The sequence below is a fragment of the Pelodiscus sinensis genome, chromosome 5 (genome assembly GCF_049634645.1).
Source record: "Pelodiscus sinensis isolate JC-2024 chromosome 5, ASM4963464v1, whole genome shotgun sequence".
Lineage (NCBI taxonomy): Eukaryota > Metazoa > Chordata > Testudines > Trionychidae > Pelodiscus > Pelodiscus sinensis.
This window is the reverse complement of record NC_134715.1, coordinates 18,502,445-18,530,103: the sequence shown is the minus strand read 5'-3', so window position 1 is coordinate 18,530,103 and position 27,659 is coordinate 18,502,445. Positions and strand designations below refer to the sequence as shown.

The 27,659-nt window shown below is 45.2% G+C and overlaps 1 protein-coding gene and 1 long non-coding RNA gene across 2 annotated transcripts in view; one reads left to right on the top strand and one right to left on the bottom strand.

Moving 5' to 3' along the window:
* LOC142829397 (uncharacterized) overlaps positions 1–25,359 on the top strand; it is a 33,596-nt gene extending 8,237 nt beyond the window's left edge. Inside the window, exons 2-3 of the long non-coding RNA XR_012903791.1 lie at positions 22,649–22,731; positions 25,169–25,359. This is a non-coding gene — a long non-coding RNA (uncharacterized LOC142829397). The remainder of the gene's footprint in view (positions 1–22,648; positions 22,732–25,168) is intronic.
* GRID2 (glutamate ionotropic receptor delta type subunit 2) overlaps positions 1–27,659 on the bottom strand; it is a 1,112,728-nt gene that overhangs the window by 270,686 nt on the left and 814,383 nt on the right. The window lies entirely within an intron of this gene.

The following is a 27,659-nucleotide window of genomic DNA, read 5'->3' as shown; positions in this document are numbered from 1 at the left end:
TATTAATAAATTGATACCTGGCCCTAAACCATCTAGCCATGCATAATATTTATGTAATCTTTGTACACCTTCCCCTAGTCTCTCTCATTTTCTTTTGCACCCTTTGTTGACCTTGTTGTGAATTTGATTGCAAGCTACTTGAGGCAGGGGCTGTCTTTCCTATGAGTTAGTAGAGCGCTATCCACAGTGATACCTGACTGGTACCATTATCTGATACTATATTAATAAGAATGACTAAATTCACCCATATACGAAAAGATCAGATTTTTTTCACATTGTTTTCAGCTTCAGCTACTCTGTGCATTTGGCAACAGCACTTTACAATGCAATATTTATTTTGTGCATCTGACAGCAGTTATACTGTTTCCCGTACATTACAAATACATCCCAATTCAGTTTGTAGGATGAGGGATTCTCCAACCCACTTGTATGGCCTGCACCTGTGTATGTCTGCATTATACTTTTGAAAATAAATATTATTAGCCCCATTTAGCACATAGAGTATAGAAAGAATAGAATCCTGCAGTCCTCTCAGTAATCTGTTCTAATCTAGTCTAGCGGTTTTCAATTGTGAATCCCTATAAAATTCTAAATGAAGGTATGGACCCCTTTGGAAATTTCAGACAGTCTATTAGACCTTCCTCCTGGAGTTTTCAGACTCCTAGTCCAAAGGCAAAAACTACTGGTCTTGACCACATTCTCTTACAGGTTCACGTCTATATGATTTTAATACATATTTTAAACTTTTAACTAGGAACTCTTTCATATACTATACCTCAGCAGCCAAAAAGGACAATGTACGCAGATCTTCAAAGCCAAAAGTGTTTTTCTTGATAACGGACTCTTTCCCTGAACATGTCTGTCCCAGCCTATAGCAAGTTGATACTCTTTATCTCTCGTAATTTTGGCAGAGAGATTAATTGTATTCCATGTTCTTAAAAAGAGATTATTACTATAGTTTCATAATACAACAGACTCCTCCAACATTTCTTCCACATGGTGACCCATAAAAAGCACACTGCTAGAGCTAAGAGAGATCTATATTATTCTTGATAATACACTGCAGTCCAATATTTTAGGTTGAAGAGAGTAATTTCTAAAAACCTCATTAAACAGCATGGCAAATAACCGTTGTCTAAAGCATAGATGAAGGCAATTAGCCCATCAGCATTAGTTCTAATTTAAACACTTTCCTTTAGACACTTTCATTAACTGTATTGACCACAGCTATACATTCATTTTACCTGCATTCCATTACCCTGCTAATATGTGATCGTGTCTTGCAAATGTGGACCTTAATATGAGAAATTCAGGGTTCAGTCCCCGCAGGTGTAAATCTGCATACAATGCATGAATTTAAGAAAGTTTACACTTTCTCAAGAGCTGATCCTCAGAATTTATTTTTGACTGGAAAGATCAGTGTGGTTCCTGAATGTTACACCAGCTATTTCTTTTATTGAGCACTTTGAGTCTATGTTTAATTCTCTTTTATTGCTTTAAAATGCTCATTGAAATCACGTTTGTATTCCTAAGGATATTGAATACAGCATATATGCAGTATGTACTAAAAGTAGGTGAATAATTTATCACTTTTTTGGTACACAAATGTATACATGGAATAATTTCCATTAGTAACTTTTATTATATGGAAACAGCAAGGAGTTCTGTGGCACCTTAAAGACTCAGGATATGTCTACACTACCCCGCTAGTTCGAACTAGCGGGGTAGTGTAGACATACCTTCAGGGTATGTCTACACTACAGCGCTAATTCGAACTTAGTTAATTAGTTAATTCAAACTAAGCTAATTTGAACTAACGCATCTAGAACTAAAAACTAGTTCAAATTAGCGTTTTGCTAATTCAAACTAGCATGTCCACATTAAGTGGACCCTGAACCGGGGTTAAGGATGGCTGGAAGCAGTGCCAGCAGGGCATCAGATGAGGACTTAGAGCGGGGAGCTGCTGCCTCAGGCTAGCCAAGGGCTGTGCTTAAAGGGACCCGAACCCACCCCGGACAGACAGTTCTCAGGGGTGCCGCGCTTGCAAAGCAGTCCTGGCTTGGAGTGCCCTGAGTGCCCACATCACAGCACTTGGCCATCAGATCGGCTGCACTTGCCGCAGGCTGCCATCTGAGGAGAGGGGGCAATTGGGAGGCTGCAGGAGAGCTTCCACCACCAGAAGCCCACAGAGACAGCCCAGTCCTCCGCATCGGGGGCTCGTACCCCATTCCTCCCTCACCTCCTTCCACTTACCCTTCCCTAGCCCCCCTTCCTGATGTACAAAATAAAGAAAACGTGTGGTCAAAAATAGAATCTCTCTTTATTGAACAAAACTCAGGGAGACTGGGAAAAGGAGGTGGGAGAGGGGAAGAGAGAGGCTGGGAGAGGGGAGGGCAACTAAAATGATCAGAGGTTTGGAAGAGGTCCCATATGAAGAGAGGCTAAAGAGACTGGGACTTTTCAGTTTAGAAAAGAGGAGACTGAGGGGGGATAGGATAGAGGTCTATAAAAGCATGAGTGGGGTGGAGAGGGTGCATCAAGAAAAGTTCTTCATTAGTTCCCATAATAGAAGGACTAGAGGATACCAAAGGAAAGGAATGGGTAGCAGGCTTCAAACTAGTAACAGAAAGTTGTTCTTCACAAAGCAAAGAGTCAACCTGTAGAACTCCTTGCTGCAGGAGGCTGTGAAGGCTAGAACTAGAACAGAGTTTAAGGAGAAGTGAGATCAAGTCATGGAGGTTGGGTCCATGGAGTGGTATTAGCCAGGGGGTAGGAGTGGTGTCCCTGCCCAAAGTTTGTGGAAGGCTGGAGAGGGATGGCACGAGACAAATGGCTTGGTCACTGTCTTCGGTCCATCCCCTCCAGGGTCCCTAGGGTTGGCTGCTGTCGGCAGACAGGCTACTGGGCTAGATGGACCTTTGGTCTGACCCAGGACGGCCATTGTAAGCTCAGGGCTCAGGGGCGGGGGTCTCAGTGGACCACCTTGATTTTCATGCACACCTGCTCCTGGGTGGCCAGGCTGGCAGCTCTCCTGCCCTAGGCGGCCACTTTCCTGTGCCTAGTACGGAGGTCGTGGACGAGGTCCACGATGTCCGCACTAGACCAGGCGGGTGCCCGCCTCTTGTGGTCCCGGGCAAGCTCCCAGGAGCCGCCAGCCTGGTCCCGGGAAGAGGGATAGGAGGACTGGGGGGCATCGGGTGGCTGGCTCGAGCCGTGCCAGGTGCAGGGTCTGCTAGCTGGGTGCTGGCAGGCTTGCACCTGGCACGGGCATCGTAGCCAGCCTGTGCCCCTTTAAGGGGTCCGGGGCCGGGAGGGGGGCAATAGAGTTTCCCTGGTGTTGGCCAGAGTGGCCACCAGGGAAAGCTGGGGAGGGCTAGCCTCCCACTAGTTCGAATTAAGGGGCTACACACCCCTTAATTCGAACTAGTAAGTTCGAACTAGGCTTAGTCCTCGTAGAATGAGGTTTACCTAGTTCGAACTAAGCGCTCCACTAGTTCGAATTAAGTTCGAACTAGCAGAGCGCTAGTGTAGCGCCTATCAAAGTTAATTCGAACTAACGTCCGTTAGTTCGAATTAACTTTGTAATGTAGACATACCCTAACAGATTAATGCATCTGTGCATCTGACAAAATGTTTTTTACCCATGAAAGCTTATTCCCAAATAAATCTGTTAGTCTTTAAGGTGCCCCAGGACTCCTCATTGTATTTGCCCATGCAGACTAACATGTCCACCTCTCTAAGTCTTACTATGTGGCTTATTTATAAGCAATTAATGATTATGATTCAATATTAAAAAACCTATATTACTTAGTTTAGTTGAGCACAGCTCAGTCAATATTTATAATATCTCATGACAGAACAATCAGGTTTCCTTCATGGATACTCATGTTTATAAATTCAACAAATATATCGGCTGTACAATCCAAGAAAATACAGACCATTCACTTCCCAACGCAAGAAAATTACGTCAAGTTGCTGTATGAAAACACGTGATAGTCCTGTTTTCATTTATCTTCATCATCCTAACAGGGAGTTTTGAGAGGGAGTTCTCCAGGTGAAGGAGAAGCAGATACAGGACTCTTGAGGGAAGTGTGTTTTGTTATTGGGGCTTTCTTAGTGTGTGCAGAGCTTGTGTGTGTTTGGTGTGTGGTGGTTTTTTTTTTTTTTTCCTTTCCCCCCTCTCCCCCTGTTTGAGTGAGGCTTTAGAGGGGGAGTTCTCCAGGTAGAGGAGAAGTAGATACAGGAGTCTTGAGGGAAGTGGGTGTTGTGTTTGGGGCTTTCTTGCTGTGTGCTGAGCTTGTGTTTGTGAGTGAGGGTTGGTGTGTGTTCTTTTTGTTTGTTTGTTTATTTTATTTATTTATTTTCCCCTGTGTTTGAGAGTGAGGCTTTTTTTTTTCCCTTCCCCCCCTCCCCTTGATAGAGTTTGTGCTGTGATTGGTAGGGGCTGTGATTGGCAGGTGGAAACTGTTGGCTTCTAATTAAAGTTTGAATTCTAGAAGCCTCTGCTGAGCCTTGGTAGGGGGAGGGGCTTTATAAGGCAGTGGGAAAGCTACCAAGGAGCTTGCGAACAGGTGATTGCTAACAGGGAGTTTTGAGAGGGAGTTGGGAAGGGCGGGAGGTTCTCTTGCCTTTCTTTTTAAATCCCTTCTCCAGGACAGCAGCGATGGTTGATGATGCGTTTGCTGCTGTTGTTACCTGCATGGCGTGTGCCATGTTTGTCTTCCTCCCAGAAGAAAGAACGGATTTCATCTGCACGAAGTGCAAGCTAGTCGAGATTTCGGAAGAAAAAATTAGAGGACTGGAGGCCCAAGTGTCGACCTTACGCTTGATCAGAGAGGATGAAGACTTCCTTGATAGAAGGCAGCAACTGATCCTTCAAGCACGGCAGGCAGAGGAGCCAGTGAGGGCAGTACGTGACCAAGAAGAGAACTGGCAGCATGTAACTTCTAGAAGGGGAAAAAGGCCAGCACGGGATTCCCCCGATGCTATAGAGGTAAGCAATCGCTTTCAAGCTCTCTCCACAGGCTCTGCAGTGCTGAAAGCTCTGGAAGGGACCCCACAAGGTAGAAACCAGAAGGGAGCACCATCTACTGAAAGGCATGGGATGCATAGTCCTAGGGATGGGGGTTCCACGGCCACCACCCCCAAAAGGAAACGACGGGTGGTGGTGGTCGGGGACTCCCTCCTCAGAGGGACTGAGCCATCCCTCTGCCGTCCGGACCTGGAATCTTGAGAGGTGTGCTGCTTACCGGGAGCTCGCATTCGGGATGTCACTGAGAGGCTTAGCAAGCTGATCAAACCTTCAGATCGCTACCCCTTCCTGCTTCTCCATGTAGGAACTAATGATACGGCCAAGAATGACCTTGAGCGGGTTGCTGCGGATTATGTAGCGCTGGGAAGAAGGATCCAAGAATTTGGAGCGCAAGTGGTGTTCTCGTCCATCCTCCCTGTTGAAGGGAAAGGACTGGGCAGGGATCGTCGAATTGAGGACGTAAATGCGTGGTTGCACAGATGGTGTCGCAGAGAGGGCTTTGGTTTCTTCAACCATGGGACTCTGTTCTGGGCGCAAGGATTGTTAGGAAGAGATGGGATCCACCTAACGAAGAGAGGAAGGAGCATCTTCGCGGGCAGGCTTGCAAACCTAGTGAGGAGGGCTTTAAACTCGGTTCGTCGGGGGACGGTGACCAAAACCCTGAGGGGAGTGAGGTGTGGGAGAATAAAACTGAGCTCTGGAGAAATGTTTGGCTAGAGTTTCCCCTACAATATGTACCAGTTCCGACTTACATACAAATTCAACTTAAGAACAAACCTACAGTTCCTATCTTGTACGTAACCCGGGGACTGCCTGTATTGTCAAATTATTCCCCATCGCCATTCTAAATGCCTTTTCCCAGGTCTCTTCTCTGCCTGAAGTTAAGTATCTTCCTTAAAAAAAAAAAAAAAAGAAGAAGGTGCAACAATATTTCAGCTCTTTTGAAAGCTCAGATTGTAGAAAAAACACTTCACTTTTCTCATTGTTAAAAAAAAAAGTATTGTGAACTCTGAACACTCTTAGCACATTAAGAGTTTAGGACATAACGCTGAAATTCAACAGAGAAATAAATAGCCTCCCAGAGCTGTAAAAATTGTTCTGTGATTTTTAGATACTTTAAATACACACGAACAATTCATGCTGCCATTTCCTCTTTACAGTGTCCTCAAGTTCAGCTACCAGATCACACTGGAAAAGTTTCTATAAATTGCAATGCTTGCTTTGCTACACTTTTACAGTAAGGAAAAGAATGTATTAAATCACAAGACAAAACAGTAGGGTTATGCTTTTTAGATTTTAGACTTTATATTACAACCTCAGAGGTTGTTTTGAATCTAAACAACAATATAAGTATTTCTGGGTACTTTCCAGCACATAAAATCATACCACTATGAAATTGCAATCTTTATATTCCAAGTGGGTTTCACAAGACTGCTTCTGATCGATTAGATGAATGGCAGCTGCCAAATAATTGTGGCAGGGGAATTAATAATTACCAGGTTTATCTTACATGAATCCTCTTTTCGGTCAAGCAACCCACAGAGAGCCAACAATGTGTTACATGTTCAATGATACAAAGAGTTCTTATTTCTTCTTTTGTATGGTGCATATTACAGTTATCATCTCAATACCCACTGAGAGGCATATTGTCTTTTTGAATGGGACAAACTTATCTCATCTCATGTACGTTTGACTCAGTGATTTGTAAAATCAGAAGGCACCAGGCTTGCTGTTTCATTTTACCATTGCCTCTTACATTTGAAACCAAATTTAGATATAAAGTCTAATCTGAATCAGGACAGTATATTTCTACTGAAATTTAGAAGATTAAAAAGGTCAACAGAAGCTTCTTATGAGTTCAGGCATTCAAGAAATATTGTAAATTCTCCTACAGTATCGAGATAAGCCATAATATATTTGTGGAAGCAATATGTATACAAATTGCTATCTTCCTTACACGGGAGGCCTGATTCAAAGCCCATCCAAAGTCTATGGGAGTCTTTCCATGGCCTCAATAGGTTTTGGATAAAGCCATTTGGTCTCTCAGGGTATGTCTAGACTACATGGCTTTGTTGCCAGAGCCATGTAGATTAGTATACTAGACATAACCACATGAAGCGGCGATTTAAATAATCGCTGTTTCATTTAAATTTAAATGGCTGCCGTGCTGAGCCAATCAGTTGTTTGTCGGCTCAGCGCACTAGTCTGGACGCTCCGTGGTCAACATCAAAGTCATTTGTCAACCACCCCAGTAAACCTCATCCTACGAGGCATAACGGAGCAGTTGACAAATGCCTTTGATGTCGACCGCGGAGCGTACAGACTAGCGTGCTGAGCCAACAAACAGCTGATTGGCTCAGCACGGCAGCCATTTAAATTTAAATGAAACGGTGATTATTTAAATCACCACTTCATTTGGATATGTCTAGTAAGCTAATCTACATGGCTCTGGTGACAGAGCCATGTAGTCTAGACATTCCCTCAGATCTTCATGGTCACCACCATTTTTGCTTTAACTGATTCCAAAATGATCTCTCAAAACTGGGTGATTGGGCAACAAAATGGGAAATGAAATTTAATGTAGATTAATATAAAGTAATGCACATTGGAAAACATAATCCCAACTATATATAAAAAATGATGAGATTTAAATTAGCTATTACCACCCAAAAGAGAGAGATCTTAGAGACATTGAGGATAGTTTGCTGAAAACACCCACTCAAAGTACCGCAGCAATCAAAAAAAAATCAACTGAATGTTGGGAAACATTAAAAAGGGGGTAGAAAAGACAAAATAGATGCAAAATCTTGCACTTTATAGTATCAAATTCATCCCCTTCTGTCAATCCAGTGTTCAAGGTCATCCAGATCTTCCTGTATAATACTCCAGTCCTCCCCTGTTTTGACAATTCCTCCCAACTTTGTATCAACAAATTTCATTAGCATATTTATATTGTATGTGGCAAGGTCATTCATAAAAATATTGAATACTTTTGGTTCCAAGACTGAATCTTGAGTTATTTCTCTAGTAATCTTCTTCCATCCTGATAATTCACCTTTCAGCACAATCCACTGCTTCTCTTCAGCCAGGTCCTTGTCCATCTTACAATGCTTTTACAGATTCCCATATTCCCTAATTTAACTAATAACTTCCCCTATAGTTTGCTGAAGTGCAAATATATTAGATCTATTGAATTTCTGTTGTCTAAAAAAATAGTTATTTTCTCAAAGGAGGGAATTAGGTTACTCTGTCATGAACTACCTTTGGTTAATCCATGTTGCATTATATTCTCTCTTACCCTCTTGCTCTATGGCTATGTCTACACTGGCACATTCTTGTGCGAAAACGGTCACTCTTGTGTAAAAACATGCCTTCCGTCTACACTGGCCATGCGTTCTTGCGCAAGTAAACTGACGTTGTACAGTAGAAAATCAGGGCTTGTTGTGCAAGAACTCTGATGCTCCCTCTCAGGAAGAAGCCCTCTTGCGCAAGAGCTCTTTCAGAAGAGGCCAGTGTAGACATGAATTTCTTGTGCAAGAAGCCCCTATGGTTAAAATGGCCATCAGAACTTTCTTGCGGAAGAGAGCGTCTACACTGCCATGGATGCTCTTGCACAAAAGCACATTCCAGTGTAGATGCTCTCTTGTGGAAGAGTTTTTGCACAAGTACTCTTCCACAAAAGAGTTCTTGTGCAAGAAGCTGCCAGTGTAGACATAGCCTATGAGTTTAACTATTTCTTCCTTCACAGTCTGTTCTAAAGTCTGGCATAATACCGAGGTCTGACTCTCTGGCCTATAACTACCCAAATCACCTTTTTTCCCTTTCTTAAATATAGGTACTACATCAGCTTTCTTCAGTCATATGGTACTATCCCCAAATACATATTTGTATTATATTTATTAGGAACCCTTGCTACCAAACTAGTGCTAGTTCTTTCAGCATTCTGGAATGGAAGTTACCTGGTCTCCCAGGTTACATTTTTCTTTCACCTCAGATGTGTTAATTTACATTTTTAGATACTAATTTACATTAGTCATACTGTCTTCATGTACACATGTTTCATATTAGCATCCCTACTGAAAACTAAGGCTAAAGTATTCATTTAATTTTGGGGCTATATCTAGACATCTTTAACTTCCTTCCTATCTACACTTCATAGCAACCCCACCTCATCCATCCCTATTCTCTTTTTATTTATGCAACTTAAAAAGCTTTTATTATTTATTTTAATTTCTTTGGCAAGAACTAATTTCACTGAACTTTTAGCACTCCTCACTTTTTCCTCTTATATTTTCCAGTCTTCACAGTGTAGTTGTCTTGCCTGACTGACCCCTTTTCCATTCTTATAGGCTCTCTGTTTGCTCCTACTAATCTTTCTCGGCTGGTTATTCATCCAGCTCGATATGGAGTCTTCCCCTACAAGTTATGTTGAAACAATGGTGGGTCTCTCAGTACTAGGGCCTAAGAAGCAGGACAGACCCAGGGCTCACCAGCACAGAGGTGAAGGGGGAGGCAGGGAGTCCTGAGAGGGAACAGCAGAGGAGCTATCTCACAGGCTCCATGGATCAGAGAATACCCATGGCTCTCCAGTTGGGTCAGCACTAGGACCCTTTTTGCTGGTAGCATGGTTGTGACTGTAGATCTTTTTTCAACATCTTGCAGGTGGCAAACAGTATCCATGATAACTCACACAGGACAGATGGAGAGACCCTTTCCACAGTACAGAGGACTCTGCAGAGGTTTTATGTATGTTCTCACTGTGTAACTCCTAAGTGGTGCAGAGACTTGAATTGAATTTCTGTCTCTTACCAAATTTAATAGTACCGGTTGAAACTCTAAAATCCGGTACTCTCTGGTCCGGCAACTTCCATGGTCTGGCAGGACCATGGGTACTGCTGGACCAGTGTGCCCAGCTGGGAGGATGGGGGCAGGGTCAGAAGTGCAGCCCTGGATGGTGGCAGCGGGGCCAGAGGCTGGGAGCACATCCCAGGCCGGCAGTGGGGAGTCCAGAAAACTCCTTGATTTGAGACCATTCAGGTCCCCATAGTTCCAGAACAGGGAGGTCCAATTTGTATTAGGCATCATACTAAATAACAGCAGAAAAGAGCAAGAGAAAATAAAGACAGAAAGAGATTGATATTGTATTGGTAAATATTTGTTAGAGCCAATTAGCTCAAGAACAAATTATTTCTTTTCTTTATTTGCATTGTCTTTTTTCATCACGGCCATTTTATAGGCTATTTCAAACCTGAAAGGCTAAGTTAGCATATTAAAGAGGCACTATTATCTTTCCACTTTGCTTTCTTTTTGAAACCCCAGGAAAATAATGACCCTCTAAATGTACGTAGAAAAGGGTAAGTGTGGAGATTTATGATGATGAGAAAGGACTTCCCTTTTATTAGAAGTCATATTCTTTAAATCCACTCACTGAACAAGAATGTAAGTTTTGCATTCCATTTTGGTGCAAAGTTAATGAAGGCTATCCAATTAAATTAAGAATGGCTAAAGTTAGTGAAATACTCAAACTCATCACAGTCAAAGCTTCATTCCTTCTTTCTTAAGATTGCCTATAATCACTCTAACTGCTATCCAGTAGGAACACACATAGAATAGTAAGTCAACAAATCAATTGAAAAGAACATAAAAATAGCCATCCTGGATAAGACCAAAAGTCCATCAAGCCCAGTATCTTGTCTACTGACAATGGCAGTGATTGCCAGGTGCCCCTGAGGAAGTGAATAGTACAGGTAATCATCAAGCAATCTATCGCCCATTCCCAGCTTCTGACAAACAGAGGCTAGGAACATCATTCCTACCCATCCTGGCTAGTAGCCATTGATGGACCTATCCTCTAGGGATGTGAGCGACTAGTTGACTATCCGATAATCAAATGCTTATCGGATAGTCGACAGCTTAGTTGACTAGTCGCTTCCTCCCCTCCGCCCACGCCTTTCTGCCTCTATCAGAAAGAGGCAGCAAGGAGGGTGGGGAAGGAGGGAGTGCTTCAAAGTGGCAGCGCCATGTGGAGCCTAGGGTCAGCTGGGAACTCCCCCGATGATCCCGGGCTTCATGTGGTGCTGCCGCTTTGAAACGCTGTGTGGAGCATGGGGCCAGGGGGGGATTGCTTGAGTCCCCTGCTGGCCCCATGATCCCTACAGCGCTTTCACCTTTAAGGTAGAGCAACAGCCCTGTGGCTGTTGCTACACTTGAAAGGCGGAAGCACCCTTATCGACTAATCAAATTGCATCGCCTATTCAATTAGCTAAATAATTTAAATTTTACATCCCTACTATCCTCCATGCTTTTATCTAGATCTCTTTTAAAGTTCTGGCCTTCGTAGCATCCTCTAACAAGGCATTCAACAGGTTGACTGTGAACTGTGTGAAGAAATACTTCTGTTTGTTTGTTTTAAAACCACAACCTATTAAATTTATTTGTTGACCCCTAGTTCTTGTGTTATGGAAAAAAGTAAATAACTTTTTCTGATTTCCTTTCTCCACACCAGTCATGATTTAATGGACCTCTAACATAACCCCTAAACGGAAAAGTCCCAGTCTGATCAATCTCTCCTCATGTGGTAGCTGTTGCATACCCCTAATAATTTTTGTTGCACTTTTCTGAATTTTTTCCAATGTCAAGATATTTTTTTTGAGATGAGGCAACTACATTTGTAGTATTCAAGATATGGCTGTACCATGGATTTATTCATAAGCAATAAGATATTCTCTGTCTTGTTCTCTATCCCTTTTTAAATGATTTCTAATATTCTGGGGTATGTCTACACTACCTTCCTATTTCGAAATAGGAGGGTAATGTAGGCATACCGCAATTGCAAAGGAAGCCCGGGATTTGAATTTCCCGGGCTTCATTTGCATAAGCAGGGCGCCGCCATTTTTAAATCCCCGCTGGTTCAAACCCCGTGCCGCGCGGCTACACGCGGCACGAACTAGGTAGTTCGAACTAGTCCCCTTCACTGGGAGTAACGGGGAGTAACTCCACGAGGAGTAACGGTAGTTCGAACTAGGACGCCTAGTTCGAACTACCTAGTTCGTGCCGCGTGTAGCCGCGCGGCACGGGGTTCGAACCAGCGGGGATTTAAAAATGGCGGCGCCCCGCTTATGCAAATGAAGCCCGGGAAATTCAAATCCCGGGCTTCATTTGCAAGTGCGGTATGCCTACATTACCCCGCTATTTCGAAATAGCGGGGTAGTGTAGACATACCCCTGTTTGCTTTTTTGATTACTGCTGCACATTGAGTGGATGTTTTTAGGGAACTATCTATAATGATTCCAAGATCTTGAGTGGTAAAAGCTAATTTAGTCTCCATCATTTTATACGTATAGCTGGAACTATGTTTTCAATAGGCATTACTTTGCATTTATCAACATTAAAATTCACCAGCCCTCTTGTTGCCCAGCCACCGTATTTTGTGAGTCCCTTTTCACAGAATCATAGAATCACAGGGCTGGAAGAGACCTCAGGAGGTCATCAAGTACAACCCCCTCCCCAAAGCAAGACCAACACCGACTAAATCATCCCAGCCAGGGCTTTGTCAAGCCGGGACTTAAAAAACCTTTAGGGATGGAGATTCCACCACCTCCTTAAGTAACCCATTCCAGTGTTTCAGCACTCTCCTAATAAAGTTGTTTTTCCTAATATCCAATCTAGACCTCCTTCACTGCAACTTGAGACCATTGCTCCTTGTTCTATCATCTATCACCAATGAGAACAGCCTCTCTCCATCCTCTTTGGAACCCCCCTTCAGGCAGCTAACGGCTGCTATTATATCCCCCCTCAATCTTCTCTTCTGTTGACTAAATAACCCCAAATCCCTCAGCATCTCATCATAAATCATATGCTCTAGACACCTAATCATTTTTGTTGCCTAACGCTGGACCTTCTCCAATGCATCCATCCTTTCTGTAATAGGGGGCTCAGAACTGGTCACAGTACTCCAGATGTGGCCTCGCCAGTGCTGAATAAAGGGGAATAATTTTGAATCCCTTCACTCTTTGCTTTGTATATAGTTATCTGGAGCAGTTTAGTATCATCTGCAAATTTTGCCACCTCACTGCTTACCGCTTTCTCCAGATCATTTATGAACTAGAAGACTTGTCTGGTGTTGCTTGGGTCCTATAGGGCAGGGGACTGGCAGTATGGGGGATGCAGGGCAGGAAGTGGGGGGTGTAGGAGTCAAGGCAAAGGATTGGGCATGTGGGGGCTCAAAGCAGGGGGTGAGGATGCAGGAGTCAAGGCAGGGAGTGGGGGACTCAGGGCAGGAAGCTGGGATGTGTGGGGGAAATCTTGGTGGGGGAGTGCAGGATTTAGAGCTGGGGGTGCAAGGGCTCATGGCAGTGAAGGGGACTGGAAGGCAAGGGGGGAGGAAGACTGCAGTGCTCAGTCCCAGCCACCAGTGTGCTCCTCGAGTGTGGGTGGGGGGCTGAGGCTGTGGTGCCCAGACCTGGGCAATGGCGGGGCTCCTTAGGGAGAGTGAGGCTCTGGTTCCATCAGCGAGTTTCCTTGTGGGAGAGGCCAAAAGGTGAGAGGCAGCAGTGCTCATCCCTGGACCCTGGCAGTACTCCATGGAGAGGGGTGTGAGCTCGGGCTGTGCAGCCTGGCCCTGGCCCCCAGTGGTACCCTTCAGGGACAGCAGAGCTCCCCTCTCAATCAATGAGAGGACTTTCTCTCTTACTTTGCTTAAGAGCTTTTGGTGAGGGTCCTTGTGAAGGCTTTCTGGAAATCTAAGTACACTATATCCACTAGATCCTCCTTATCCACATGCTTTTTGACACCCTCAAAGAATTCTAATAGATTTATGAGGCACAATTTCCCTTTACAGAAACCATGTTGACTTTTCCCCCCAAATTATGTTCTTCTATCTGTCTGACAATTTTTGCTTTGCTATTGTGTCAACCAAGTTGCCCGGTACTGAAGTTAGACTTACTGGTCTGTAATTGCCAGGATCACCTCTAGAGACATATACAGGCAGTCCCCGGGTTACGTACAAGATAGGGACTGTAGGTTTGTTCTTAAGTTGAATCTGTATGTAAGTCGGAACTGGCGTCCAGATTCAGCCGCTGCTGAAACTGATCAGTTTCAACAGCGGCTGAATCTGGACACCAGTTCTGACTTACATACAGATTCAACTTAAGAACCCCAGGCATCCCCAAGTCAGCTGCTGCTGAAACTGATCAGCGGCTGATTCCAGGAAGCCCGGGGCAGGGGCTTCCTGTAGTCAGCCACTGGTCAGTTTCAGCAGCGGCTGACTTGGGGACGCCTGGGGCAGAGCAGCTGGGGTGCTGCTGGGTTGGTCCAGTAGCGCCACCGCTCCATGGTGCTACTGGACCAACCCAGCAGCACCCAAGCTGCTCTGCCCCAGGCGTCCTGATTCAGCCGCTGCTGAATCTGACCAGCAGTGGCTGAATCAGGACGCCTGGGGCAGAACAGCTGGGGTGCTGCCCGGTTGCTCCAGTAGCGCCCAGAGTGGCGCTATGGGACCAACTGGCAGCGCCCCAGATGCTGTACCACAGGTGTCTGGAGCAAAGCCACGGAGCACGGGGGCAGCGGGACAGCCCAGATGCGCCGTGGCTGTCCGCTGCCCGCGTGCTCCGCGGCTTTGCTCTGCTTTGCCCCCCCCCCCCGTCCTCCTGGTCTGCAGACCAGGCAGATGGGGGGGGGCAAAGCAGAGCCAAGCCGCGGAGCGCGCGATCAGCTGACAGCCCAGACGCTTTGGGCTGTCAGCTGGCCGGGCGCTCCGCGGCTTGGCTCTGCTTTGCCCCCCCCCTCCCGCTGGTCTGCAGACCAGGGCGACGGGGAGGGGGGGCAAAGCAGAGCCAAGCCTCGGAGCGCGTGGGCAGCGGACAGCCCTGTCCGCTGCCCACGTGTTCCGCCGCTTTGCTTCCTCTCCCTGGTCTGCTGGAGACCAGGGAGAGGAACCCCGTTCGTAACTGCGGATCCGACATAAGTCGGATCCGCGCAACTCGGGGACTGCCTGTACTCTGTTTATGTTTTTCCCAGGACTGCACAATACCTCTCTGATTTTTCAAGATATTGAGCAGAATTCCGGCTGATGTCAGTGGGAACTGTAGTGCCCAACAACCATGAAAATCAGACACTTAAATATCTCTGGGCTTTATCCAGACCACACTAACATCAATAAAAAGACTTATTGACTTCATTGGCCCATGAATCTGGCTCCTTGTGTAAATGGAAATACTTCACGGTTTTGCAAGGGTCTGATTATGAAAATTGCCTAAGTGTATTAATATTGGTTAGGAATTCAAGTCATGGGGCATGGGTGTCATGAATAGACAATTATATATACAATAAACACCATTGTTACCAACAAATTGGCTATTGGAGTACTGATTTCCCCTTCTGCTTGACCAAATTTTCTCTCCCAAACTGGCCCAAATAGTCTCACACAAAGTCTCATCAACATAGGTCCTGTATAAAAATTATATAGTACTGCTTTCCTAACTTGACTTTCCATAATTTAGATTACATGATTGCATTTTATATAATTTGGTTGTTTTAATTCTTCTACAATAAATATACTATGATTTATTAGGCATTGAAAATTGCTTGGCACTGTGCGAAACAGAAGGAAAAGACTAGTTTAATTACTCTTTTAGAAGAAATATGGAGAGAAATAGAAAACTGGTGACTAGCTCAAAAGGAATTTTATTAAGACTATCTGTTAACCAGCTTGAAGAGATTATAACAATTCAACCCTCCCCCCCATTTGTACTCAGAGAATTTGAAATTGAATTCCCACTGCTGCAAATAAGTAATGTACATTTAATTTTCTTTGTACCATATCAATAATGTGACATTGAAAACAATACTTCGTTAAATGGTTGCTACTATAAGTAGCACTGCATATTTAACTAATTTTAAATATACAAGAACTAGAAGATTTACCTGGTGTTGCTTGGATTCTTAACTCAAATACATTGTGCTTTTCTTCATTTAAATCACTTTTCTGGGGTGGGGCTCAATACGTAGGCTTCCACAGGAAGAGAGGACAACACTAACCCTCTCTCACTGCAGCAGTTTGGGGCCAGGCAAGAAGCTCCTGTACATGGCTGCTGCAGCTCCAGTGGGCACAGCCAGGGAAGGCATGCATGTTTCTGGGCTGGGGGACACACAGACAAACTCTGAAATATATAGTAGAAAGCTGTATCTTTCTCCACCCCTTCTCCATGCTGCCCCAATGGGGTTACACTTGTCCTGGTCCCCATCTCTGGCCCACTGCTGCCCCCCTATGGTCACTTTGGGTGAGAACTCCTGAGGGAAGGCAGGTAGGGAATGATCCCAGCTGTCCTGTAACCTGACCCTAGGGTGAAGATGCAACCAATGATAGTTAGATAACACCTTGGGCCCAGGAAACAGGGCAAAGGAGGAGATGGGGCTGCCTAGAAGGGTGCTGGGTGTGTGAGTTAGTTTTTTTCCACTGGCTTAGGGAGGAGGGAGTTAGCTGGCTTGGGGGGCCAGGCCTAAACTCTGGGCCTCCCTATACCCAAGATGGCTTGTACTGACTGCTCCTGGTTCCTGTAACAACAAGTCTGTCCTACGCTGTGTCCCTGTCAATGAATAAACTTTCTGTTTTACTTGCTAGCTGAGCGCCACATTTGGCTGCAGATGGGGGTGCAGGGCTTGGTGACCCCCCCCCTCACTCTGTGACACCTGTTTCCCTTTCCATTTTAAGAAAAAAAGCGTATTCCAGACACAACCCATTGTGCTGGCACAAACTCACCTGGACTTGCTTTAAGTTATGATAAAAGGAATCTGCCTAGCAAATTGGTGATCCTAGCTTCTATTGAACAGCTACATGGACGGGCAGACAGATATATGGTATTTAAACTCCTCTCATCTATGTTTGATTTTTGTCTGTCTGTGTATCGGTCTGTCTGTTCAAGAACTTCTCATAGGCTATGTCTAGACTGCAGGCTTCTTTCGAAAGAGGCTCTTTCGAAAGTATTTTTCGAAAGAGCCTCTTTCGAAAGAGAGCGTCTAGACTGCACGCGGAACTTTCGAAAAAGCGGCTTGCTTTTTCGAAAGAAAGCACCCAGTGAGTCTGGATGCTCTCTTTCGAAGAAGCCCTATTTACATTCAAGAACGCCTTCTTTCGAAAGAGGAACTTTCGAAAGAAGGCGTTCTTCCTCGTGCAATGAGGTTTACCGCCGTCGAAAGAAAAGCCGCGTTCTTTCGATTTAATTTCGAAAGAACGCGGCTGCAGTCTAGATGCAGGTGACGTTTTTTCGAAAAAAGGCTACTTTTTTCGAAAAAACCCCTGAGTCTGGACACAGCCATAAACAGTAAGGGTTAGGACCTCTAAATTGGGTATACAGCTCCCTCTTATCATAACTTAAATACAAAGTAATGGCTTGGTTATGCCAGGAAAATGGGATGTGCATGAAATGGGATTGCATCTCAGAAAACCATATAGAAAAGAGCCAGAATCACCCTGTCCAAGATTGCCCCAGCCCTGAGCCTTCCATCCTTCAGGCACCATTTAGGGAGGGCGGAGAGGGCTGTAGGTTCTCCCCCCAATTCATATGAGAACATTTCTGCCTCTTCCCCTTTGGCAGCGGAGCTGGGATTAGGGAAGCTGGGAGAGAATGACGTTCCCTGCCCCCTCCAATTCATACAGGAACATTGCTGACTGTTCCCCTTCATCAGGGAGTGAGAGGAAAGTGCATTCCTCACTCTTCCAGGAGAGTGCAGGGGGCAGGCAAAGCTAGACTTGCCCCTGACAGAGGACATGCACCTTCCCTCCCTCCCCCCGCTGTGCCTGCTGAAGTCATGGACAGGTGCGTCTCACCTGGCCCCAAGCTGCTGTGGTGAGAGAGGGCTGGGGTTGTTCTCTCTCCCCGGGGCAGTGTGTTTACTGAACCCCTCATTCCCAGGCCCACCTCATAGCAATGATTCAAGTGAAACATGTACATTTTCATTTTATTTTCCAAAAACCAGCAATTAATTGAGTTAAGGACCCAAGCAATGCTGGGTAAATCTTCTAGTTGCAATTATTATACATAAAGGCTGTGTCTAGACTGCATCCCTTTTCCATAAAAGGGATGCAAATTAGACACATCGCAATTGCAAATGAAGCGGGGATTTAAATCCCCCCCGCTTCATTTGCATAAAAATGGCTGCCGCTTTTTTCCGGCTCGAAGCTTTGCCGGAAAAAAGCGCCAGTCTAGACGCGGATCTTTTGGAAAATAAAGCCTTTTCCGAAAGATCCCTTATTCCTTATTTTAAGAGGAATAAGGGATCTTTCGGAAAAGGCTTTATTTTCCAAAAGTTCCATGTCTAGACTGCCGCTTTTTTCCGGCAAAGCTCCGAGCCGGAAAAAAGCGGCAGCCATTTTTATGCAAATGAAGCGGGGGGGATTTAAATCCCCGCTTCATTTGCAATTGCGATGTGTCTAATTTGCATCCCTTTTACGGAAAAAGGATGCAGTCTAGACACAGCCAAACAGTTTTGGAAGGGCGGTAGTAATTCAAACTGAAATTGTGGGACAAGCATTGCCATGACAATAATTAACAAAAGTAATATGAGGATAAGCTAAGCCTCTGCACTGCTAAGCGTAGGCCCCTGAGCTGTTACAGATGAAATCTGTTGTATTTGTGGTTTATATTATACCTTGTAAATCACCTTGGAGACAATGAGATTTCCTAAGATTTTTATTAGTAGCTCTAACCTGGCAAGAAGCCAGACATCTTTCTTTACAAGATTATGATCCATCATTGCATGTAATATCCCAGATGATGTCTTTTTCAAGGAGTAATGATAAAATATTAAATATTTCATCTACATAATGAATTCCCTGGAAGAAATGCATGTGATCTTCAAATGTGATTAATCACATCTTGTTGATTAATTGTAATTTATAACCACTGAAATCTCTGCAGCTTTTGGACAGCACCTCACTTACAAGGTACTAAAGACCAATTTACCACCCTTTCTCACTACCCACCTTGCAGCACAAAGATATATTTCTGCATGGGCAGTCAGTGGAAACTCCCAGGCCCACCCCTTCTGCTGACGCCCCGCCCTGTACCACAGGGAGGCAGGGCAGCATTCCGTGTGCCCCCTACCACTCTGGGGAGGGGAGAGCACATAAGCCCCAGCTTCCATGGCCTTGGAGCACAGGGAGGGTGGGCGGTGCAAGTCCCCAGCCTCCCCGGCCCCAGAGAACAGGAAGGGAGGAGGGCACATGTCCCCAGCCTGGAGCATGAGAAGGGAGGAGGATGTGTGTCCCCAGACTCCCTAGCCCCAGAGCATAAGGGAGAAGGGCACGTATCCCCAGCCTCCCTGGCCCCAGAGCATAAGGGAGAAGGGCACGTATCCCCAGCCTCCCTGGCCCCAGAGCATGGAGAGGGAGGAAGCTGCGTAGCCGTAGCCTCTCTGTCCTGGAGCATGGACAGGGAGGACAACGCACATCGCCAGACTCCCTGGCCCTAGAGCATTGGGAGGGCAGGCACTGGGGGGCAGCAACACTATGCCCCAGGAATGCCTACAGCTTTCTGGGGTGGAGTGTGGGTGGGGTTGGGGGCAATTTGGGAAGGCTGTGCCTTCCCACGCCTATTATACCAGACGCCATGTATTTATAGGCAGACATGTAGGACCCAGTAGTGCTTATAACTCAGCAAAATGCAACGATTTAGGTTACAAATATGATGTCAAAAGTAAAAGGAACTGAAACCTGAGTAACTGAGGCTAACTGAGAGAAGGGGTGACTTTCCATATTTGAAAAAGGAAGTGTATTTTACCTAAGAGGGAAAGGGAATGTTTCATACTTTTTAAAAATACCTAACCACTAAAGAAAGAATATCTTTATTCTTAAGATTAAAGCCCTCCAACACCTTAAATTATGATCTAAAGAGCTCCTTAATCACATTTTTGAAATTCCCACCAAGACTTCTGGCGAAAACAGGAGACCACACACTTGACAAACCTGGTATTTCTACAGTAAAAGGAATTCAGAAAAGAAAACTTCCCCTTTCACTCGCAACTTTCTGGTTTTCTTTGTACAGTTAAGGAAGCACAAAACTATTTTTTCCCCTTTGAATGTCATCTTTCAAAATAAGAACTCAAGCCTTGAGGTACGTCTAAACTACGTTCTATTTTCGAAGGAGGATATGCAAATTCTGAGATCTTCTTCCGATCTCCCTTTCGAAAGTGGATCCTTTGAAAGTGCAAGTAGTCTGGACACGGTTTTTCCGGAAAAAAACCCCTTTTTCGAAGAAACCGCATAAAACTCATTTTTTAAGGAAGAGCGTTTTTTTTCCAAAAAAGGGTTTTTTTTCTGAAAAAAAAAGTGTGTCCAGACTACTTTCACGTTCAAAAGATCTGCTTTTGAAAGTAAGATCGGAACAAGATATGGAAGTTCCCATGGAATTTGCATATCCTCTTTCGAAAATAGAACGTAGTCTAGACATAGCCTTGGAGATGAAAATTTGGGTAAACTAAAGAAAGATAGAAAGTAGCTGCTGAGAACAACTTTAGTAGCATCAACACATTTTCTCAAGATACAGAAAAGATCAGCAAAGTGTAACCTCCTAACTATAATACAATATAGCAATGTTCTCCTGGCAATGCCAAAATATGGGAAAGTTTCTTACTCTAAAATGAATAGGATGCAAAGAAGGGAGGATCTGGCAACCCATTTCTAATGTGTGTGAGACTAGATATTCCCTTTCCCTTAAGATTTCTAAGACACAAGTCTGATTTAACAGCTTTTGGATAATGTGGAGTTTTCTGATAAAGGGGCATTTTCCTATTGGGGAAGAACATTTTTTATTTTTAGACTGTTTTTCTCATGTAGTTGGCTAGTGCATTCTCATCTTGTCTTTTACTAGATATTAATATATATTTTATTGCCATCTGAATTGTAGTAATGCCTAGATACCCTAATCAGGATTATTTTTTATTATTGGCTCACTGCTAAGTTCTAGTGAGGATGTGACTTTATTTGTCACAAAGTTTTTCCTGGTGTTGCTCAGGTCCTTAATTCATCATTTTTTTGGAAAATGAAATGAAAATGTACATGTTTAACTGAATCATTACTGTGGGGTGGGACTCGGGATGCAGTATGCAGACTGCCCCAGGGAGAAAGGGCTACTCTAGCCTTCTCTTATGGCAGCAACTCAGGGTCAGCTGTGAAGCGCCTCTCCATGGCTGCCACAGCTCCAGTGGGCACAGCCAAGAGTGCACAGTAGTATATGTCCCTCAACTGGTGCAGGTTCAGAATCATCTGCCCACAATGCTCCCCAGGCAGAGTGAGGAATGCAGCAAACTGTGCACTGTTACCTCTCTCTCTGACAAAGGGGAACAGCCAGAAATGTTCCCAAATGAAGTATGTGGGTTGGAGGGATGGGGCATTTCAGGCACTCTTTGCCCTCCTTACAAGAGGCCTAGCAAGTGGGAGGCTCAGGGCTGGGGCAGTCCTGGATGGGGGGAGAGGGAGAAGAGGCACATCCCCTACCAGTCTCTTTCAACCACCTGGTGATTCTGTCTCTTTTCTGTACGGTTTTATGAGAAGCAATCCCATTGCAGGCACATTCCATTTTCCTGGCACAACGAAACCCTTACCTTGCTTACGATAAGAGAAAGCTGTCTACCAAATTTGATGGTCTTAGCTCTTTACCATTTGGGAAGAGTTAAATACAAGATATATAAAATTAGAACCATGAACATTGCGCAGCTATTTGTGGGCCCATGTGTAAACAGTGATGACGTTCACTTACTACTGACTTGGACTAGATTCAAATCAGTGACACAGAGAGGGAAAATTCTCTGTCTCCATTATCAGTTCCCAGAGCCAAACAATGATGTTTTAAACATGTTCACATCAAGGAAAAACATAGAATTTGATTATGCTAGGAGTGCCAACTTCTTGGCAAAACCTCAGAAAAAGCAATGATAACATTAAACTGGATATTCAGTATGTTAGGAAAAAAAGAGGTTACTTGCCTTGTGCAGTAACTGGTGTTCTTCAAGATGGGTGTCCCTGTGGGCGCTCCACTGCAGGTGTCTCAGCACCCCTGCGCATACCATCGGAACTTTTTAGCAGCAGTACCCCTGGCTGCCAGTGCGCACACATGACATCAACCGCCCATCAGTTCCTTCTCTACTGTAGAGAGATGTTACGACTCCAAAGCAGAGGGGTGGAGGGAGGGTCGTGGAGTGTCCCTGTGACCACTCCACTGTTGGTGACTATGGAGCAGTGCCTTGAGAGTTTGGAAGGAGGGGCTTCAGATCCGATTTATGAGCAGCGGACAAGATCACTGTTCCAAACTTAGTGCATTGTGCAGTGTGGCTATCTACGACATAGTGCTTTGTAAATGTATGTGTAGAAACCCAGGTTGCAGCCCTACAAATGCCGGTGATGGGCACTTTATGCAGGAAAGCTGTAGAAGAGGCCATTGCTCTGGTGGAGTGAGTCCACCTCTGGTTTGGAGGTGAAATCTTATTGATCGCATAGACTGTTGTGATGCAATTTGTTATCCATTTGGAAAGTCTCTGTTTGGGAATCACTTGACCTTTGGAGCGATCTGATATGGAAGGAAAAAGTCTCGAGGAGTGTCTAAAATGTTTTGTTCTTTCCAGGTAAAATGTGATAACTCAGCAGACATCCAGGGAATGGAGGCAAGCCACGTTGGTGTCCGAATGAGGCTTCTGGTAGAAAATAGGTAAGTATAAGTATACAATTCATTAAGGGTGAACTATGAAACCACTTTAGGCAGAAATTTCAGGTGTGGGCTGAGCACTACTTTATCCTTGTAGAACACTGTAAATGGAGGTTCGGTCCTGAGTACGGCTAGCTAGTTAACCCATCTCACTGTGGTGATAGCTAACAGAAATGCAACTTTAATGGAGAAGTGTGATAGAGAACACATTGGTTCAAATGGGGAACCAGTCAAGGTATTAAGGACGAGGCTCAGATCCCAGATGGTATGATCTGTTTTATAGGGGGAAGAGGTTGAGAACTCTCTCATAATCAAGTGAGGAAAAAATAGCGTGCCCGTCTATGGGGCAATGTTCACTAGAAATAGCCACCAAGTGGCCTTTGACTGATGAGTTAGAAAGATTCTGCTTCTTTAAAGAAAGGAGATATTCCAACACCATCAGTAATGGTGTTGTGTGAGGTGGAAGTGCCTTGCTTTGTGAGTGGCCAACATGTGGAAACTGTGTCATTTCCGAGCATAGGTCTTTCTCAGGCTCTCTTTATGACAGTTCATGATTAGAATACGGACTTCCTCCAAATAGGTGAGGTCATGTGCAGTCAACCCTTGAGGAGCCAAGCCTTGAGATAAAGCATCTCACTGTTGGGATAAAGAACGCGGCCTTGGTCTAGGAATGGAGATTTGCCCACTGTGGGAGATGAATCAGAGCAACTGACATCTGAGACAGGAAGGGAAATCAGGTCTGCCTGGGCCATGCCAGCGCTATAGGAATTACTCTGACCCTGTTCTGCTTTATTTTCTGTACAACCTCGTTGAGAAGCAGAAGAGGCCGAAAAACATAGAATAGGTTTCGAGCCCAAATGACCAGTATGGTGTCTCCCATGAAGTTCTTACCCAGACCTGCTCTGGAACAATACTTGGGGCATTTTGCTTTGAGAAACGTGCAAATAAGTCTGTCTGCAAAACCCCACTTCTGGAAGATGGAATGCAGGACCTGAGGGCAGATCGCCCACTAGAATTTCTGATGAAATTTTCAGCTCTGAATGGCTGTGGTCACATTTGGCTTCCCTGGGAGATAGACAGTTGATATAGTCACTTGATGGAGAATGCACCACTGCCACAAGACTGTGGCCTCTTTGCAAAGATGGTAGGACCTGTCTCAGCCCTGCCGATTTATATAAAACATACAAGCTGTGTTGTCTGTGAGTATCCTCACCGACTTGCTGCCAATCAGGTGAAGAAAATATTTGCAGGCTCTTCTGATCACCCATAACTCTAGAAGGTTGACATGAAGAGCTAATTCTGGAGGAGACCATCTTTCCTGAGTGCTGCACTCGATCGTATGAGCACCTCAGCCTTCCAGGGAAGCGTCTATGATTATGGATATTGATGGCGAAGATTGTTGGAATGGGACTCCCCTGCAGAGATTGTCGACCACCTTTGAGGACTTTTTCACCCTCTCTGGGGGACTCAGAAGCTTGTACAGGTTGTGCTTGTGTGGTTGGAAGCAAGTATGGAGTCACGCTTCAATGCATCATATGTGCAATCTGGCATAAGGGACCACGTATGTTGTCGCCATCATGTGTAGATATTGTCTGGCTGAGATTGTACGGCTGTTGATGACTGGGCCAGTATGGCCAGAAACTGAAAGCATTGTATCGGCAGTCTGGCTTGTGCTTGTATGCAATCCAGTGTCACACCTATAAATTCCAGCTCCTGGAAAGGAGTAAGATGTGACTTCTGGGTATTTATCTGCAAGTTGAACAGCTGGATAGTCTTTGTGGTGGACTCTCGGGCTCTCTGGACCATAGGCGCCACTATAATGCAATCATTCAGATATGGAAAGATTATTACTCTTGATGTTTTCAGGTGGGCTATGACCACCGTGAGGATTTCTGAGAACACTCTTGGTGCTAAGAATAGACCGAAGGGAAAGACCCAGTATTGGTAGTGTTGGTCTCTTACGATAAATCTGAGGAATTTCCTGTGTGATGGTAATTAAATAGTCGATTAACCTCATGAATTCTTATCAGTTAGTCGACTATTCTATATTCCCCAGTCAGCCCTGTCCAGGGGGGAGGGAGCTGAGCTCCCAGAGCCAGCACAAGCCATAACTGAGGTGGGCTACCTGCCCACCTGGCTCCGAATACATTTTAAATGCAGAGCCACAACGGGGTTAGGTCCAGGACCCAATGCAAGCCAGGACTTACAAATTTACTGGCAAGGAGTTGTGGGGGTGGGTGGCATGCATTAACCTATAAGCTTTTGCTTTCTGGTTAATTGACTATACTATTACATCCCTAGTGTAGAGGCGGTTTAGCTTTTTCTTGGGCTGAGGGACATACATGCTCAAGGTCTTGAGTGTGGCCTGAGAATCCTTGAGTAGAAAATAACTTCTGACCCTCAAAAGGAAGGTCCTCAACTGTATTTTGTACCTCCCTAGGGAACCCAGAGAGGTGCAGCCAGGAGGCACTGTGTGTGATGACAGACGTTGCCAACAACCTTGATGCTATGCTGGCAGAGTCCAACGAAGCTTGTAAAGTCATTTTGACTATGAGGGCTCCTTCATCAAGGCTGGCCTTGAAAGGTGTTTTGTAGTCCTCTGACAGATATTCAATAAAAATTTTCATCTGGTCAAAAAGATTGTGTGTGTACTTTGACAGTAAGGCGGAGTAATTCGCTATTTTAAATTATAACGACATCAATGAGTTCGCTTTGCAGCCTACAGTGTCCAGCCTCTTCCAGTCCTTACCATACAGTGTAGATTTGAAGTGGGTTTGCTTGCCTCTGGTGAGGGCTGCGTCCACCACCCGGAAGGTGCGAGCCAGGTGGGTAAAAAGAAATTCAGTGCCCTTGGCCAGCACATAATATTTTCTGTCCACCCCCTTATAAGTTGGAGAGATAAGGCTGGGGTTTGCCACATAATTCTTGCCAAATACAAAGTAGCTTTGTTGATGAGTAGCGCTATTTTAGAGGAAGAGGAAGTGGAAGCCTGGAGGATATCTGTAAGATTATGCTGCACTTCAGGCACCTCTATAATTAAATGTCCAGGGAATCTGCCACACTTATGTACAAGTCCTGAAAGGACTTAAAGTTGTCCCCTGAAGTAGGTGATGGGGGCATTATAGATTCATCAAGAGAGGATGAAGAAATATGAGATGGAGGAAGAATATTGTCCTTCTTTGTCTCCTCTAAGTCTTCCACCTACTCTTGCATGGTATCCAATCTGGTGGAGACTGGTGGTTTTGGCACCACTGCCCATGGCTGGCTTTGGGTTGCCACCTGGGATGCTGCCATCTTGGTTCTAAAGGGGTCCCAAGGGTCCCATCCCTGCCATGACTGTGGAAATGGCATGGGTAGGAACCATGGAAATGGCTACCACATCTGGGCTTGTCCCTGCTGCTGTTACTGCTACAGCTTAGAAGATGGCTTTGGTGAGGAGTGGTGAGGAAAGAATGAGATTTCATCTTCATCCTTGCTGGAGAATGGTGAAGCTGAACTTGAGGGTGTAGCTAATCTGCCTGGTCCCTCAAGGGTAGGTGTAGTGTTGGTATCAAAGAGTGGAGTGCCCAGCACAGACATGACCACCAGCTCCTGGTGTGTGGTTAGAGGTCGCAGTGGAAGGCAGAGTGGTACTGAAGGTGCAGTCCCCAGTAGCCATTGCAGTGCAGATACATCTCACAGCTTGAACAGTGCTGGTACCGGAGAGACATCAGTATGTGGCCCGGGTGCCATCTTAGCTGGAGTCTATGCCAATGATTCAGAGTGGCCCTTAGCCCCGGAATGGTGGGCAGGCTTGGGTGCCGACTGTCTCAGTACTGATGGTGACAGTACTGATAATGAAGGTGTGGTCTTCTTTAGCTTTGGTTCTGAGGCCGCAGGGCATGCTTATTTAGTCGTTGCCCCTCCCCCCTCGGAGTTTGTCCACACCAGACGTGCCCTGTACCTGCGAATCCCCGGAATCCTTTGGTGCTAAGGAAGGCTTCTGCTGAGGAGATATCTTCTTAGCTGGTCTCTTGGCTGTGGGAGAGGAAAGCTTTCTCTTGGAGGTCTTCTTAGGCAGAGAATCCCGCAGTTTCAATGACCCCCTGGTCTGAAGCCATTGTGGGGGAAGTATGCTGTGGGACTTGGGTCACAAGCTCCAACACTGGTCTTTCAGTCTTCTCCATGATGAGGAGCTTAAATGGAAGATTCCTGGCTTTGAGGGACCTGGATGACAACTGTTTATGGTGGTGACAATTTTCTGAAGAATGCTTCTAGCCCAAGCATCTGATGTATGGAGCATGCCCATCAGATATTAGGATGGATATTCTGCAAGTCAGGCATCTCTTAAATCCTGGAGAGCCAAACACAACTACTCTAACTGTGGGAAGAACAGAAGGAAAGAGGGATTTTTTTAAAAAGGGAATAAAAACAGAGAAAGAAAAGCACCCAAATAAAGTAGGGGGAAAAACAGTAACCAACAACTAACTACTATCTTATCCAAAGGACTCAGGGATCACTGCTCGGTTCTGACAAAGCCTGGAGCAGTTGAGGAAGGAACTGAGGGACAGCTGATGGCGTGCAAGCATCACCAGGTCCCTACAGCGTGAGCGGCACCACGCATGCGTGCCGACACCCGGAAGTACTGCTGCTAAAAAGTTCTGATTATAAGTGTAGGGGCGCGAGACACCTACAGCGGAGTACCCACAGGGACATTCCTTGAAGAAGAAAATGGAAATACTTCAACCATACACTGTTAAAAAAATCCCCTGAAGCTGAAAGCCCCAGGGTGCTGCCTAGCAGCCAAACATCACTGCTGGTGTCCTATAATGTAACTTGTGGGTGCCCTTTCTCTGTAATTGAGGGGTTAAGACAAGACTGATGAGCTTCCTGCAGGCTTATTACTACTAAGTGAACTCCGTTAAAATTTAAATTTCTTCCATCTGTCAAGG